Source organism: Anser anser (assembly GCF_964211835.1).
Source record: "Anser anser genome assembly, chromosome: 1".
NCBI classification, from domain to species: Eukaryota; Metazoa; Chordata; class Aves; order Anseriformes; family Anatidae; genus Anser; species Anser anser.
The window spans coordinates 123,819,249-123,827,394 of NC_139720.1; positions in this window are offsets into that span (position 1 = coordinate 123,819,249).

Below are 8,146 nucleotides of genomic sequence, written 5' to 3' on the forward strand. Positions count from 1 at the left end.
ATGTTTTCACAATGAGAGCCCATCCCTCCCCTCTTCTTCCTTTCTCCACATTTTATTGCTGAGTGTGACATCATGTGACATGGAATATCCCTTGGTCAGCTGCCCTGGTGATGTCCCTTCCTCACCTCTTGCCCACCCCGAGCCTGGTGGCTCTGGGGGTGGGGGGGTTAGAGGAAGTCCTGATGTTGTGTCAGTATTGCTCAGCAGTAGACACAACACTGGAGTGATACCAGTGCTGTTCTAGCTACACGTGCAGAGCACAGCACTGTATGGGCTGCTGCAGGGAAAGTTAACTCCATCCCAGCCAGACCCAGTACAACCAGGTCTCTACTGGGTGATTTATCTTGCCAAACATCATCTAAATGTTGTTGTAATTAACTTCTGAAGTCCTCAGCTTCAAAACATTTTAGACTAATACATTCTCATGTTTTACCTTATTCCCTAGTTAACCCACAAAACTACAAATTGTCTAATTTTGTTTTTATCTGTATGACTTTCTGGGAATTGAGAGAATTGATAAAATGAGGAAAACAAAGTAAGGTTGAACCTGAGAAAGTTCACTGTCATGGTGAAATCAAACACTTTCATATAACTCCCGCTGTCTTCAATATATTTTAATCTAACTTCTGGCTAAAAATCAACCTCTACTTAGTGACTCATTTTTGCTGGGTTTCAAGTGCTCCTTATTGGTTGCCAGCTGCCATTATTCCTGTTTGAATTGCTGTCTTATGATAGGAAAGGAAAGCAGTTATATGGGAATGTTGCAATGTAGCTTTTGCCTTTCTTATGATGCTTTTGTGAGAGACACTTTTTGCTAGGTTTGGGTAACTGGAATCTCATGTAACAAAGAGATCTTGGATGTTATTGGTGCTTTGGGCTCTGGTCCCTTTCATAATTTGCAGTGCTGTACAGATATGAAAGTGGTCTGAAATCCTTCCTGGAGAAGATCCCCTAAAGCAGAAAGTGTAGAAATAGTCAGCTGCTCTGTGGAATCAGAAGTTTTAATAACTCCTGCCTCAGTTTGCCATTTGAAAAAATGAATGCTAATTTACCTGCACTTCAGAGATACTGTGGGAGGTGAACTACTTAGGGTTTGCAAACCCTTTTATTTTACAATTTCTAAACAGTGTTATTTAGCTAGAATGAGAGCTCTTGTGAACAACTGTAACCATGGGTTTGAATTCATAATTGTAAGACATCTTTTGTTTAATAAATTCTCACTGAGAGCATTTCTATCACCTTCACTGGTTTCAAATACCTTAGTGAAGGCTTCAAATCAAATATATGCCTGCATAATACTGAAAGACCTTTCTCTCCTTCTTATTGTTAACCTATGATCTACACAATAATAGTAGCAATAGTATTAACATCAATAATAATAATAATAATAATAATAATAATAATAATAATAATAATAATAATGAAACCCTCTGGTTTCGATATTACCATTGATTTTATACTGGATATAAAGCTGAATTATGTAAATATAAGTTCTTTGACTGGATCACTGTATAAAATTTTGTGTAGAACTGTTGATGTCACTTTTGTTGCAGGGATTCATAAAATATAGCTTTCAAAATCTAATGACCTCCAAAGACACTAAAAGTCATAGAGTCAATTGAGATATTGGTTTTGAGACACACTGCAGTTTTTCCCAAACCATCTCCCAATAACTCAGTGTTCCACAGGTGATAATTACTAATTTTTTCTTTCCATCCCACAGGAGCTGATGACCGTATCGTCTCTTCCTTTTCTAACATCCCCTTTTTACTGACTGGTGCCATCCACAATTTTCTCTCAGATTGTCTAATTGAGTAGCATAATTAAATTAAACTCAGAGCAGCTATTTCCAGAATAGAAGTGCTTGGAGATATTCTATACTTTTTCAGACCTAAAAAATATCCATTTCCTTTTTTTCTACAAGTTTAACATGTGGTAGTTGAAAAACAGTTACCAGCTTTCCAAAAAAATAAAAAAATAAAAATCTTAACTCACTGAAATAATTGTCACTCTAACTGTATAAAAGAAGAAGAAGGGGAAAAAAAAAGTAATAAGTTTCTACATGTTAAACAGCATTCTGAGTTTTTAAAAATGTTTCCTACATTTCCAGTTGCAGTCTAAGCCCTGTTATACCAAAGAAATTTGGGAAGACCCTGTTCTGTAAGTAGTCAGGCTTTATGTAATGGTGACAAAAATGAAGTTGGAAATGACTGAAGATGGTCAATGAAGTCATCAATTTTTATGCCGAAGCCTTTAAAACTTTATATTTTAATAGAGACATTTTCCATATATACCAGGAAAAATCAGAAAAGAAAAATTAAAAAAAAATTAAAACATAAATCCAAAAATGTAATCACATCCCATTTGAACCCAATGAGCATTTATGATAAAAGTCTACATACATAAAAGTGTCATCTTATTATGTTATATTACTTTACTCATTATGACCTGAAGTAAACATTTGTGAAACCATTTACTATGACTCTAAGGCATGTCCAAAAATGAGATATGTCTTGTAAAGGAAGACATATTCCTTTAAGAACTTTGTTTATCTTTCCCCCTCTAAATAACATAGCATTAAATATATATATATATAATATATATATATATATTTTTTTTCTCCTTTCATATCTAAAACTATAAGTAAATGATCTGGTTTCCAAGCTTTCCAACCTTTAAATTATCGCTCTTCTTGGTTTCCAGGAAATGTTCTTTTTCTCTTGTTTCTGAAGGAAGTTAAAGAACAGAAAACAAAAAGTTGCCAGTACAACAGATCACGGCCCTGCTGGTGTTGGAAAGAGCCTGGCTTGGTGGAAACCTCTGAGAGAAAATCAGGAGCCAGGAGAGGAATTGCCCAGACCCTGTTTTTGCCCAATAGCTTGGTTGCAGCTCACAGCAGCTCAGCAGTGTTGTCACACTTGCAATTTCTGCTGTCAGCAGATCTCTCAAGACTAAAATACAGACGTGATTACTTTCATTATATCTTTTTTTCCCTAGACCCAACCAGCTCAACACAGGAATAGAAAAAATGTGCTAATTACTCTTTAATTATGACTGTTGTGTGGTAACAAATTCTTTTGTATATGAAAACATAACAGGAAAGCTGACGAAAGCTTAGGAAAATACAAATGAAGTGTTGAGTTTCTTACCAAAAGTATTATTTCAATCACCTTTTTGAAAGAGCAAAATTGTCAAGAACAGAGAATCTCCCTGCGTATCTCTGCATGCCAATTCCATTTGTTAATTTTTTTGATAAAACTAAATACCCACTAAACCTTCTTCTGAAAGATATTTTATTTTGGGATCAGACTGTAGACTACAGACCTCAAAATATTTTTTTTTCAATATACCTTGATTTATAAGTATGGGCTTGATATGGTAACAGGCAATTCAGACACTGGAAAGTCCAGCTAGAGATTTCCTTCTTTCTAATTTTATTACATTAACATAAGAAAGAAGCGGTAGTGTAGAGGCACAGGCATGTGCAAAACATGCTACAGGGGATGATTTTACAGGTAAGCAATTAATCTATAGTAGTTGCACTGGGCAGAGTCCTCTCCCACAATTCGTTTGTGGTAGCAAATGCTGTTTTTTCTCAAAGGCAATAAACTTAACATAAATTTACATTTACCAGTGAATAATTGCAAATGACCTGACTCTTTAAACTCACTTTCTAGCTGGCTTTGTTCATAATTTCATAGCCTAAGGCTTTACTACACGTGAAGTTCCACGTCTTCATCTCTCTTAGCAGTGCAAGAAGTTGCTTATATAAGTGGGCAAGTTATGTCAGTAGAAAGTACAGGTGCACAGGTATAACTGCATTTACACTGGAATTGTAGAACTATATTCCTAGCTTCATTCATGTTGCAATCAATGTAGGCTAATGCAAGGTTTGAGCATAGATTGGGCCTAATATATATGTTAATGAAGAAAGGAAAACAGCTCCAATTCTGCTTAAAATGATTGAATAATATGCATACAGATGATCTAAGCAGCATTTGGCTTTTGAGTGGCCCCAAGGTTGCTAGAAAAAAGATGCATTAAAGATAAATCACTTTGTCACCTTTATAGAATTGACTTCCTGTACTATTCATATGCCAATTTTTTCTTTTGTAGATTGAAATACAGACTAATTTCCTAGCAATTGATCCACATTATATGACAGTAAATGAACAAACAATAACTAATGAGCAAGTAATTTTTCCTCACTGAAAAGAAAACAAATAAAAATAATTTATTTTCTTTATTATTTAAAGGGTGACTAATGAAGCAGTTCCTCTCACATTATCTGAAATGCAAACAAACAGCTTTAATCTGAATGCTCTAAGGACCAGCATGTTAATGATAGACACAGTCCTAATTTCAGCTGTGGTGTTTTGTCAGTCTAGCACAATGTTGTGAAATGGAGGATTATGACCTTTTGGGGCATCATGAAAAAAGAGCTGCAAAATGTTAGAAAAAGCAATATTTTTTCTATTGGTCTAACAACCACTTATACCAAGAAGAGTAGGTATTGCTGTCATTATTAACTCCAAATATTTAAATAAAGATATATCAAAGGTACTGTGAAGTGTCTTGAATTGCTGCCTCTGGTATTATTCCCACAAGGCAGAGAGATGAGCAGTTACACCCACAATGAATAACTGCAGAGAGTTCTCACTTGCCCTGGGGAAGCTGATCTCCAGCCAACCCAGAGATCAGCCTAGAAGGGGCTGTACTTCTGAGAAGTCTGAGGTTCTGTGGTATATCCAATGTGGTCTGACACTCAAAACAGGCAGACATACACAGGAGCAAAAAGTCGATATCAGTGGCAGGTTCTTAGTACCGTGATCAATCAGTCCAGAAGACATTCTGCTTCCCTTAACCTTCCTACAGGTAGGTTAAGAGGGACAGAGACCTTTAACAGTTCAAAGTTCTTAGGGGAGCAGTTGTATTTTGTCACTTTTTCAGTTCTGCACCAACTCTCACTTTGCATTTTGGAGAGCTTTTTTATATAAAATAGCAAAAGAACAATCATACCCTTCTAGCTAGTCTGTCTAGTTTAATCAAAAGCTCTATTTCAGCTTCTCCAACACTGTTTGTGTTTACTGGTAGCAGTTTCATTAAAGAAGAATACTTTTTATTTTTTTTCAGTCCTACTAGTCATCTTCAGGTCAACAGCAGAATAACGGCCACAGCTGCATGTGAAGAGCAGCCATGTTTCCTTGTTAATGGAGTGAAAAGCAAAGCAATATAGACATATATTTGTGACTGATGTACTTAAGTTCAACAACTTTAGTCACTAATGTATAGATAGATGTCTTTAAGGGAAGTCAGGAAGCCAAAAGCTGGCACTACATCTTGTTCTTTCTACCAGTCACAGTCTGTCCTCAGCCTCAGTTTTTGCTAAAGCCTTGATGCCAGTCCCCAGGTTGTCACTTTAGCTGTGATATCCTGCTTCAGTTCTGCATCCCAGACAGTGTTATTTCTTCAATTCCAATATCTCCAGGTGAGTAAATACCTGTTTCTTTTTCTAATTATCTTTTCTCTGTTCATGACACTGACATACCTTCTTGAAAGGCAGTTTCCATCTGGTGTTATGAAAACGCTCCTCTCTTCATACTCCCGTCTTCTTCTTCTCCCTAATGAAGTCCTAGTAACATCTATTTCCATCATGAGATCAATGGGATGAGGATCAAAGTTCTCTCTCATCTCTCCTTGCTGTGCATTGCAGGTCTATTAGTCACCATTGATGGCCATGGTGACACATTCCGTCTCTTCCTCCCCACAGCACACTTGGTCCCAATGTGCCTGTGGTTCTGGAGGGAAAGGTTTAGGAAACAGGAACAGAGTAGAGAAAACCCTCTGCCAAACCCGCAGATGTCAGGTGGGGAATGGGGAATGATGGTGGCAGGACCAATGGCCTCCATACATTGTTCCCAGGGAAGTCCATGTGGGGACACTCTTATCCTATGAACATACAGATACTGATGACAAATAGTGACAAATGAAGGCTGAGAATAACAATTATAATTGTATTCAGAACATTTCTGCTCAGGTGCAGTAGCTTTTAACTTCACAAAATGATTACAAATGACTGTCTTTAATTATGTGATTAAAAAAATAATAATAAAAGGACCTGTGCATAACATGAAGCTCTGTGCACTGTGTGTGCTGTGTTTTGAGTGCTATCTGCAATCACATACCAGTTCAATCCAAGACAAATCATACTGAAAAATCAATCCTACAATGTCAGATATTTCTCACAGTGTTTGGGGAAACAGAAATTACTTTGGACGTTGAAATAAACAATATTTTTTCTCCTTTGCAATATAATTTGTTATTCTCAACATGTGATCAATTTAAAGGCTTGTTTGAATACAAGGAGATGTGCCTTTGCTGTTCATCAGGAAAGATTTCTTACTCCAAAACATTCCCCCTTGCTACTCCCCTGCCTGAAGGAAAAAGTGAATAGAGCATCATTCTTGCTTTTTCTTTCTTCCTCTCTAGCCAATTATTTCACATAAACCTGACAGACAAATGTTCTGTCTCCTTCCTATCCCCTCCTGTCCTCCATTTGTTTTTTTGCTTTGGGCTATATTTAGTACCTGGATTACATAAAGAGAGATGGGGGGTGATACACATCCTGATATGGGGCTGCCTCATACAAAGTCCTGGGTCTACTTTCATCTTGATGCAGAGCCCATGTGCTACGTTATGTGCTCCAAAAGGAAATTAGCTTTGGAAGTGGAAATGCAGCAGTCATGAAAATAGTGCTGTACTGGAGCTAGTAAGCCCTGCTCACCATTGCTTTTTTTTTTTTTTTTTTTCTCATGGTTTATGAATCTTGCTGGATGTTAACTGCTATGTCTGCTTGAATGTAAACAAGAATGCCCTGACAGGGGATTTCCAATGTAATCTGTGTCGGTATACAGATGTGTTTGGTGGTCATAATTATGGTTACTGCAAATATATATGTTATATATGTATAAATTCACACACATCTGTATGTACACTTACAAGTACACACGCTAACACACACGCCTCTTGCCGAGGCGATTGGCTCCGGGGCAGACGCGTTCTGCAGCGGAGCAGGGGATCGGGATACGCAGGGCTTTTTTTTCTGACATCGAGGCCGCTCGAGGGAGCCGCCAGGACCCGGCAGCCCTCGCGAGGGAGGCTGACGAGGCGTAGGCGGAGCCAGCAGCGCCCCCTCCCCGGCCGTTCAAAAGCAGCCCCTAGGGAGCGCGGCGACCAGGAGTGCGGCGAGCAGGGTGGGCAAACAGGGCGTGGCGCATCAGAAGGGCGGGCGCGGCAGTTTGTGCGGCAGTTCGCGCAGGCAGGGCGAGCAGGGAGGGCAGAGTTTCCCCCCGCCCATAAGAACAACAGCTTTAACAGCTGTTGACCGCTAGCTAGGCTGCAATGGTCTACACCAGGCAGAGCGTTCTTTCTAGAAAGTCTGTGGCCACCCAGACCGATCGCCTGGTCAACAATGTGGCAGTTCAGGTCTCTGGGTGCAGGGACTGTCTGAGCCTGTTGCTGCCATCTGAGGGAGGCAGAGGCGCTGTGTGTGTGAGGTGCGAGCAGGCGGATGACCTGGTCCACCTCGTGGCAGAACTCAAAGAGGAGGTGGAGAGATTGAGGGCTATTAGGGAGTGTGAGCGGGAGATAGACTGGTGGAGTGACTCCCTGCTGGGCCTGAAGGAGAGGTACTGGGGTGAGACACCCCAAATGGGAATGGACCCCCTGCCCTGTCGCTGTCGGGCAGAGGGAGGCGACCTAGGAGTTGAGGAGGGATGGAGACAGGTCCCTGCTCGACTTTTCAGGCAACGCCCCCCCCTACCGGCCCCACCTTCCCAGGTGCCCTTACGTAACAGATTAGAGGCCCTGGAGCTTGAGAGACCGGTGGGTGAGGACGAGGTAGAAAGTACCCAGGAGGATGCCTAGGGCGAGGAAGCTGACTCCATGCCTCAAGATTGCCTCCACCAAGAAAGACAGAAGGGTGATCGTAGTAGGCGACTCCCTTCTCAGGGGAACAGAGGGCCCCATTTGTCGACCTGACCCTACCCGTAGGGAAGTCTGCTGCCTCCCTGGGGCCAGGGTCAGGGATGTTGCCAGGAAGCTTCCCAACCTGGTTCGCCCCTCTGACTACTACCCTCTTTTGATA